This window comes from Buceros rhinoceros, unplaced genomic scaffold (genome assembly GCF_000710305.1).
Source record: "Buceros rhinoceros silvestris isolate BGI_N320 unplaced genomic scaffold, ASM71030v1 scaffold13236, whole genome shotgun sequence".
Classification (NCBI taxonomy): domain Eukaryota; kingdom Metazoa; phylum Chordata; class Aves; order Bucerotiformes; family Bucerotidae; genus Buceros; species Buceros rhinoceros.
This window is the reverse complement of record NW_010418167.1, coordinates 23,594-34,322: the sequence shown is the minus strand read 5'-3', so window position 1 is coordinate 34,322 and position 10,729 is coordinate 23,594.

The following is a 10,729-nucleotide window of genomic DNA, read 5'->3' as shown; positions in this document are numbered from 1 at the left end:
AAAAAAAAAAAAAAAATCTCATCGCTGTTCTTGGCAGGGAGAGACTTCATATTCAGCATTTTTTGTGAGAAAGCAGTAATGCCTGCAGAATCCATATATCATTGAGCGTTTTAAGTGGAGACTATGCATTTCATAGTATGTTTGACCAGATTAGTACTGTGTCCTGTGTTCTGTTTCAAATTCTACAGTATAAATAAGCTCTCTCTATATATATAAAAAGAAAGTTGCCTGTCTGAATAGAAAATGTCTTGCTGTGTTGTGTCCTATGGAAAATACTGTACTTCAGGATTATGTTTACAATTGATCCAGGTGTTTATGTTTCTATCTTCTGTAATACACACAATGCAAAAAAAAAAAAAAAAATGGCCACAACAGTTGCACAGTGCCCACCCTATGGCCGAGCTTCAGGTACTTCTCTCGAAGTGTAAACTCAGGTAACTTGGAATGTATATCATATTGGGACATAAAATATTTTACAGCTACAAAGCTAAAGAGGGAACATCACTCTTTTGCCTTTCCTTAATTTATGCATTAGTATTTCCTCATTACATTCCACTTTCTTGGAATAAGTGCATTCAGATCCAGGTGAACGATGACCCTGGACATGGGTGAACATGAGGAGAACCAGCAAATCTGTGATGTATATCACTTTGTCATGTGCTTACAGGTAAAACAACTGTTGCATTTACTGTCATTTCAATGTGTGTAAAAAAAAAAAAAAAAAAAAAAAAAAAGGGGCTTTTAAAGTTTTACGGGGGCCAAAATGATGGCATTAAAAAAAAAAAAAAACAAAAAAAAAAAAAAAAAAAAAAAAAAGTGGCATTTAAAGGTTTCAGGTGTTGCTCAGTTTATGACTGTTAAACTGTTGCAAATAAAGTGTTCAGTACTAGGCTGTACCTGAGAAACATTCCACGTTGTGTGTGAGAGGATTTTGAAAGACAAGAATGTTTTTGTTCAAGGACAGAAACTCTTTCAGGTTTCACAGGGAGGATTTCCTCTTGTGTTTTTGTTGGCAGTTAAGGATGTGAAATGCTACTGTTACCGTCTAAAAGTCAAATTAATGTTTAGTTTCTCTTTTGGAAATGTTCATTCATTTGCTGGCTGGAAATAGGTTTTTGGACTTTGTCAAGCAGTGTTAGATGAGCAGCATTTTATTTATGTAGTGAGTAACGGTGTTTGGATTAAAGTCCAAAAGTAGCAAGTTGACGTTCTAAGAGGGGTGGAGAAAACAATACTTTAAGTTCACGTTACTTAATCAAAGCTTCTCCCATAACTTTCAGTTAGGTTGTTCTGTGTAAAAGTGTGATACTCCCCCCCCTGCCTTAAGTGTGATTTAAAAAATAATCCTTGTAAAATATTCCTGGTTTTGCAGGCTGGACGCTTTCTCTAACTAGTACATGGCAAGAACGGGTTAGTGGTGTTCTTCTGTTGCACTGGAACAGAGGAGCATTGCTTTCAGAGATAATTTCCTGTGATATAAAGAGGATGCCAAAGGCAAAATAAATTTGATGTTCTTGCCCCATTGCTTTCAGCTCAGTGGAACTACATTTATGCTGTCTGCTCCTAGGAGAGTAAGGTTCACCTTTTCCAGGAATTGAAGAGATTAGTAGCCTGCAGCTACTGAGCATTTAAACGTGCTCCATTATGTGTTTTTCCTCTTTTGAAGATGAGATTGGAGGGGGGGGTGAGAATGAGCCGCCAATAACTGCTTACCTAAATATGTGCTTTCTTTGGAGATAAAACATTGTTTCCTTTTTATGACAGAGTTGTTAATACTATCTTACAAGGTGGAATTTGCAGCCTATAAAAGTCACTGTTTTTTTACTCCCCTTGCAGAAAATATAAAGGAGAGAGAGAGGTCTGTCTCTAACCATTTTCATGTAAAAAAAAAAAACCTCCTTGAAACACAACAGCCATTTTTAACCCTACTAATCTCAGGCCTTGGTGAAAACACTATATATTTTATAGACTGAAGGTAAAGGGGAGAAAATACTTGTGATGTAAGTATCGATTCCTTTTAATATTTTTCTTTCTAGATTAACATTGCAGTATGATGACTTTTTTTATGCTCTGGTTATGTCCAGATAGGAAATCGTAGTCTCAGTTGTTGGTGTTAGGTTACCAGGGGATATGCTGAGTTATTTTTAGATCAGTGATGAACTCTGCACAATATTTGCAATGCTATTACGTGTTTCTTTTAATTTTTCCATGAGAAACTAAATATTAATTAAATTGCACATTTGTTCTTAGCAGATTTGAAGGTTTTGAACCAAATGTGTTGAAGCTAATGCTTTGCCATGTAAATTTCCCAGCAGTTGTTTATCTCAATTGTATTCTACATCCAGCTGTAGAAATTTGTCAAATATTGTTTAATTTTTTGTACATAGTTGTACTGTTATTTCTAGCGACTGTGCTGAACAGTATTCAAGTTATCAAACAATATTGCTTTACACAAGGAAATATGTGGCTTTTGTTTTGTATTTTTTCCGGTATAAAAGTTCCTGTGTCTTATTTAAATAAAAATTATAGCTAAAAAAAAAAAGTGGTGGGGATGACACACAAAAGCAGTGGCTCATTTATTTGTTTTAAAAACTGTGTATGGAACACATAGAATGAGATTAAAGTTTAATATCGTTCCAAATTTGCATCTAGAATAATGTCAACCACGTCTCTTATATAAAGACTAGCGTGCTGTGCATTCTAGAACAAGATAATCTCTTGATTATTGCATAATGCTGTTCTAGGAATGGGAAAAAACCTAAAAATAGCTGAATGCTTAAATATGCTTAAAAATAGCATATTTTATTCCTGCATATAATGAGGGTTTTCTTGAGGGCATAGAAAAACAATCCGTTAAGCATTATTGGCAGTTGTGTTTCTGCTGCTCTGTTTGTGGTATGGCTAATTTCAAGTTATCTGTTGAAAGTTGTGAGAGCCATTAGATGTTTCACTATGTGAAACTGAACTAAACCCCTAAAGGATGTGGTATAAATCTACTGACAGTCTTGTTGCATGTTGTTTTGTATGAGTCAAAAGATTGTCATTTGACTTGCAAAATAATACTTCCCAGATGGGGGGTGAGGGTTGAAGAGAAAGAGTAATATTTAAATATATATAAATTCTCCAAAGCTGGTGTTTACTGAAGAGCGCAGTGCTAATTAATAACCATCAAGAATGGTTTAATGCTCTTTTTATCAATAAGTAGAAATCTCAAGTTTTCAGCATCCCAAAGATTACAAGGTGTTGATGTGACAATATTAACTGGAAGTTAACTTAAAGTGCTGAAAGTCTGAAGCGCCAAAGGGTGCAGTGTCCCACCCTGCTACGGAAATGGTTGATGTCCTTCAGTCAGGAACGGCTTGGTTTCAGGCATTTCATCACCCACCAGCTTAAGGGAGTGCTAGGAAAAGCCCGAGTCCTCTAAATGGATTTGGCTGCAGAAGTTCTGAGCTGCCCTTGTGTGGGAGGGCATTCTCAAGAAATACTTTGACAAAAGCGTGTAGCTTGCCCTGAAAAGACATGACACAACTTGTGCTACAGGTAACTTTGTCACTGTCCCCATGAACCCAGGCCTTGCCTCTCTAGTTATGGCTGCAGTAATATGCAGCTTCCACCTAAGCCACACTTGCAAGTTGTGTGCTTTGTGTAATTCACTGCCTTTGTCTTCCCCAAAGCCGAGACAAGCAGTCCAAAGAGTGCTGACAGTAAAGACGTGGTGAAAGGGTTTTTGCCTTCTGTCCCTGCTTTGTGACTAAATGATCTTCCTCAACTTGAATGTTACGTTTTCTAGCAATTCATGGCTCTGGAAGTGGACTGTAAGGGAAGCCCTTGGCTACATATGCTGGGGATAGAGGGCAAGAGATAGTGACCTGCTTGTTTTAGGAAGTAGGGTGCTGTCAGGGAAGTGATTTATGGCTTCCTGAGCAATCAGCCCCTGGGAAGGGCCAACTACTGCCCTGGTATCTTCATGGTATTTAAACATAAGCCTGGAATAATACAAAATAAACATTAGAGATTCAATGGTGTAGAGATGTTGGCTGACATCACAGCTGCAAACAAAGACCGAGGTTTAGCAAACTAGCTCATAGCGTCACTCTGGTAATGGATTGATACCTCATCTGTTAATCCAAGCCGCTGGAAGATGACAGAGGACTAGCAGAAGTACAGATCAATTACTGCTGTAAAACAGCCTGGCTTGTTATGCAAAACAGAGCCATGCAAATGTGAATTTGAAGCTATACAACTGGGAGGAAATAGTTCCTACAAGATGTTTCCAAAACTAAACACAAGGAAAAAATGAGTGAAAGCTTGGAAAGTGCATCTGTTATGGGGCTGTTCGTGTACAGCCATTCATAGTCGGTGCTTGGCTAAGATTGTCATGCAGTTAGTTAAAAAAAAAAAATACATACCATTGTTTCTTGTTCCTGAAGTACAGATCAATTACTGCTGTAAAACAGCCTGGCTTGTTATGCAAAACAGAGCCATGCAAATGTGAATTTGAAGCTATACAACTGGGAGGAAATAGTTCCTACAAGATGTTTCCAAAACTAAACACAAGGAAAAAATGAGTGAAAGCTTGGAAAGTGCATCTGTTATGGGGCTGTTCGTGTACAGCCATTCATAGTCGGTGCTTGGCTAAGATTGTCATGCAGTTAGTTAAAAAAAAAAAATACATATCCATGTGTCTTGTCCCTGTTTGCATTAGTGTGACCTGCCCTGGAAAATTACTCAGTTCAGGAGACAAAGTCTGGAGAAGGCTCAGGGAAGAGCTATAGGAATGAACTTGAACAGGGAGGAACCAAAACTACTTCCAGGCAAGCTGCTCTGTTTATTAAAATCCACCTCAGGACAGCCAGTTCAATCTGCTCCTGCAAATCTCAAGTAGGAAAATGACCCATTATGGATTTTTTTCAGCATTTTCCAATTGTATGTTGGTGCAGCTTTCTTCCTGAATGCCTCTATTTGCTTTTTAATTGTTTCCCTTTATACTTTGTTTTGGCAACATTCCCATGGCTTAAACAGCTAGTGGTGAGATGGACCTGTGCTCTCTGAGGTCTATCCAGTTGTCTTTGAAACACAGCAATAATAACTAATGAATGTGGCAAAAGCTGGTGGAAGCCAAGAGCTCTCCTGCCTCCAAGGAGGCCTGGAGCACTTCCCTTAAAAATGAAAGCAAAAGTTGCAAAGTGTTTGGTGTGGGAGGGGGAGGGAGGCTTAAGAATTGACAAAAGGAAGATTTTGTTCAATTAAGGCTTTTCATAATTATTTTCCTACATGAAGGGCAGTCACAGCTGTGTGGGTCCTGCAGGTAAGCTTGGCTGTGATTTGCTGACAAATAAGGGTGACTGCAGGCCCTGCCCAGGTGCTGTGGCAGCGTTGCTGCCATGGTTGCTGTCTCCCCCCCACCCCCGCACATGCTTGCATGGCTGTGTGACTTCTGCTGCTTCAAGTGCTCTTTTTTTTTTTTTTTTTTGGGGGCCAACTTTTCAGCCCTTTCCGGGCCATCACAGGTTCTTCATTTCCTCCTGTCTTTTTTTTTTTTTTTTTTTGGTGGCCAACTTTTCAGCCATATCAGTGCCATCACAGGTTCTTCAGTTGGAAAATCCTGCTAGGACACCATGGGTCAGGGGCCTACATTTAGATAGATGGGTTCAGGATGCTCATGAACCAGAGCCTTAGGACTCTTGACAGCAGACGCTGGCATTTGGAGGGGAAAAAACTTTGCATCACTCCTGTCTCTGGCTTCTTTCCAGCCCTGGCTGCTGTCACCAAATCCAGGGACAACTCTGCAGAAAGGTCAGACCCAGCTGAACTCTAGCTCAGAAGAATTCCTCCAGGGATTTTCTCATTCTTCAGAATCTCTGTTGTTTTCTAAAAATCAAATCAAGCTATTGTCCTACCACAGCGAGGGCTGCGCTCTGTGGTCAGCTTTCAGTGTTCTGAAACTCTGGTACTCAAGCTCAAGGCAGAGGTGATCGTGGAAGACCACACAGACTGCCGAAACAGGCCAGGAAAATATGTAACTGTAACAGCAAAGCAGTTGCTTCTGTGGTCTATGATTTTAATTTCTGTATTTTATATGTCAAGGGTTTATTCTGAGGATTGCGCTTGGAATAATAGTAGGAGTTTGGTCTTTTTCCTTGTCAGATCCTGCTCCATTCAGCATTCTTCTTTCTTGCAGCCAGCTGTTATCCACCCACCTAGATAGAGACAGGCTGGATGATTTAATTGTGTGGCATTTTTAAAATTTGTTTTTCCCCTCTCTCCAGCCTGTTGCTGAAGCAAGCATATGGCTTCCAGCTCCTATCCTGAGGCCTTGCCTTCTGTGGAAGTCCAAAATGAAACGCCCTGTAGAATAGGTTTCTGGGCTAGATGAAAGACTTTTTCTTGTTTAAAGAGAAGACTGGCTGTAACTTCTTTAACAGATTAGGTAGGTCTGCAGTCACTTCTAAAATGCCTTATCTCCCACACACACACACTTTTTTTTTTCTTTTGGTATTCATTACTCCATAAAGATTCCAACAGCAACGAGTGTAAATAGCTGGCAGGTAGAATGAGCCAGACCTTCACCTCCAAGCTACAGCACGCTGCTCTCTTTTTAATTTAAATTTTGTACTTTTTTGAAAGCAGCCAAAACTCCACACCCTCCCACTATGGATTAATTACAAGGTTGGGCACATCAACCTTTCACTATGGTAGAACAGAGTTGAAAGTTGATGGGAGACATACACTGCTCCCTGGCAAGAGCAGCCTCCTCACATCATTACAGGCTTACAGAATAGTTTGGGTCAGAAGGGATCTTAAAAGTCTTCTGGCCCAAGCCCCCTCCTGCCCTGGACATCTTTTGCCAGACCAGGCTGCATCGGGCCTGACGTTGAACGCTTTCAGGCACAGGATATCAGCAACTTCCCTGGGCAACCACTTCCAGTGCCTCACCACCCTCAATGTAAAAAATTTCTTCCTTATATCCAATTTAAACCCTGTTCTTTTTCAGTTCAAAACTGTTGTCCCTTGACCTCAGGTACTAATAAAAGAGTCTCTCTTGGTCTTTCTTATAAGCCCCTTTTATATATTGAAAAGCCACAGTAAGAAGCCTGAAGCCTTCTCTTCCCCAGGCTGAACAAGCACCACTCTCACCCTTTTTTGCATTGGAGAGGTGTTTCAGCCCTCTGATCATTTCTGTGGTCCTCCTCTGGACCTGCTCCAGCAGGTCAAAGATGTTGAGCTCCTGTGCAGGCAAATACCTTGCGTTACTTGGAAACCAGTATAATCTTCCCTTTAATTAGTCAATGAGAGGAAAAAGTCAATTTTATGCTTAGGAGAACACTGTTAATGAACACCTGGGTAATGGTCTGAATGACTGCAAAGCTGCTCTACCATGGAGCTGGAGGCTGCATGGTTACCCAAGGCCAAACTTGCAGAACCTGCAGGGCCTGTTTGGCCATGGTACCCTTGTTTACTGCCACAGGAGCGTGTGCGCAAGCACGGTATTGGGCTCACGTGCTCTGCAGCACTGAAGCTGGGCTCTGCGTGTGAACACATGATGAGTGAGGATGGCAGCCCCAACATGGGGAAGTGGCCTGTTTGTACCTCGTTTGCCAACGCTGTGCTAGACTGCTTCAGCCTTTCTGCTTCACAGCTGAGGCGAACCCCCTGCTGCTTGGCTGTTGGCAAGCCTGGGTGTTGCTCTGCTTCCTGCCTTCCCATATGGTGGCTTGTTTAAAAATAAGACATCTACAAGGAGCAGAAATTTAAAAAGTAGGCTAACCAGAGGGGAAATTACAGTAAAGGCTAGATGAGGTAGTGTGACAGGATGGCAGTGACAGTTCATCTTTAGGTTACTTACACACCTGTAGTGTTTAAAAAAAACCCAACAACAAACGAAACAAAACCAGAAAACACCACAAGCCCTAGAAATACACTAGGTTCCTGGCTGACCATGGCTTACAGTGACAGAAGGCGAACTCCTATAACTAGTCCTCACCGACGAGGTGAGCAAGTGTGGCTGCAGGCTGCCCTGTCTGCAGCACAGTAGGGCCTCCATACGCTGCCCAGCTTGTCCTGCCAGGGAGGAGAAAGCAGATGGGTGCAAGCAGTAACTGCATGCTAGGCAAAAAAGAGAGCTTGAAAATATGAGGAGGGACGCAGCAGTGGCAACTGCACTTTTACCGTGTCAACATCTTGCTGCTACTCCAAGCGAATGTCTTTGGGACCTCCACCGAGAAAAGAGGACCTTCCAGTTGTTCCTCCTTTGCCCTGGGGCTATTTTACCCCCACATACTCTCTGCAGCAAGGACGGACAGTACAACCACCATACTTTCCTCAGTGCTGCTCTCCCAGTATCCCCTGGCACCTGCAGTGGGATGTGATGGCAGATGGCAGTGACAGAGGCCCCAGGAAAAGCCAGCAAATTACACAGCACCTGGGTGCTGTACCCTCAAGACAACCTCCCGCTCTACCGAGCCTTTCCAGGCTCAGATCCTGGAGCTGTCAGGGCCTGTAAGCCTGCTTCAACATACATCATTGTCATGCCCACCTGATGCTGGATACAGAGCCTGCAGAAGGGAACAAGGTAAGTTATATTCTATTGCACTGGAAGTAAATTCTGATCACTTAAGTTACTTGAAAAAGATGGTTGTTAGTTTTCTCCATGAGCTGTTCAGTTCCAAAGGTACTCACTCCAATTCCCCCAAGCAGCTGTTCTTAGATTTGTAGAAACCAACTCACCAAAATCAATTACATCAACTTTAATAAACTTCCTGCTAAAGACAGTTAATCAATTACCGCTGTTTTCATCTGCTATAGGGCTTCTGCACCTGTTTTTATTTTAAAACAATTCACTACTAAACCAGAATACACAACTAGGATGAAGCCTATTAAACCAAGATGAACGTTATGAGTGTAGAACAATCAATAATTTTACCAGGGTGATGAATCTCCCTGTTGTGCCAACTACTGCTGAGCTGTACACACGTCACAGAAAACTCTCCAACAACAACACTGGGGGTTGGCATTCCTCAGCAGCCCAGGCTGCTGAGAAGCACATGCCATACTCTTAATTAGTAGTAAGGAAGCATTGTTTGTAACTCTGTAATTAAGACTTTTGCCCCCAAAATGCCTATGTGCAGATGTTAGCTTTACTGCCCTAACTTTCAACTTCAATACATGCTCATGATAATAACGCACTATACATGGTTGTGATAATAATGTACTATATCCCCACTAACATACGTGGGGATTTCAATTGCTTTTCTTTAAGCAAAATTAATTATATTTTAAATATCTCTGGCTCTTTTTTCATTTGAAACTGAAAAAATTGCATAGGCTAAAGACTAAGAGTTCAAAGCTAATGTTAATTTCATAAAATTACATATTACAAGAAATCAATGCTTAATATGAAGTAATCAGTAGCACAGTTTGGGGGGAGGAAGGGGAGATAAAGAAAACCCCTGCAGCCGTGGTCTGTCTTGTGTGAAAGGGATGATCATTCACATGGCTTTCTACCTAAAAATATGCTGAGGATTCAGAACATCATTAGCTGAACTTGTGCAATGCCCTTAATTGTCCCAATCAAGACAGCTTTTTTTTTTTCAACCCTGGATGTCTACAATCTATGACATAAAAAGCAAACACATTTTTCTGACCATTAAAGAACGGTTAATTAGCTGTTTTGAAGTCAATACAGTCTCATCTTTGCTTTAGCCTGTCTGCTTCAACCACTAAAACTGCTGAGTGGATTGTCCACAAGTGTTTTAGCAACTATCAAGACAAACACAATCCAGAGCAAGTTCAGCAACCACAGAAATGCTTAAAGATGCAAGAATCTGTTCAATGATTTCAGTGGTAACCAAGCTGGGCTGAAAAGCAGCCTGTCTATCCCTTGAGCTCCTAACATTTTTGGCACTGCAGATAATTAGTTTGAGATGAAGAGGATTTCAGGCAATCCTCCTGCATTATGAGTGCAAACTAGCATTCGTAAGTTTATATGCAGCCCAGCGTAAACCTTTGGTATTTCCTAGTTAATCCACTTCGTAGATGTCTCATTTACTGCCAGAGACTGCAGCCCAAAGTCAGGAGTTCAGGCTCCCCCTGAGTGCTCAAGAAAGTTGTACATCTCGGAGAAGATGGCGTACTGAGGAAGGAGCTGCATGTACCAAACAGTAGTAGGAAATACTGTAGAAGGAATCAGGTTTTATCTTTAGAAACAGTTAGGCATCTACATCAACTTCCATGTCAATCACCAGCCTCAGTGCTGGGGAGCTGGGCAGTCTGGTTACTGTGCAGAGAGAAGGTCAGACTGTTCATTGCCATTTTACGTGAAAATATACTGCTAAACATCTGAAGAACATCTCTGGCAAAAAGTACCAATCTATGGGATGGGATTTTGAACACTACAGTTTTGGACAGCAGTAGTTAAAACTTGCTTAGTCAGATAAACTTCAGTCATCCAACCCCCTCACCCACTGACAGCACATAGCTTTTTAACTAGGAGGTATCAAATGCTGCTCAGCGCAGCCATCAAATGATGTTCTGCGGCATTTGAGAAGCAGCAGGTCAGTTTGGTTAACTTCTACATTTACGTTATTTTCAGGTTTCCAGTGCAGCTACTTGGTTATCTAATAGACCACAAGGCAAGGACTAACTGAACGTACAGTTAACTGGTACTGACAAACTTCATCAGCATAAAAGGAAAATTCCTTGAATTAAAAAATGCCAAGCAATAAATTGC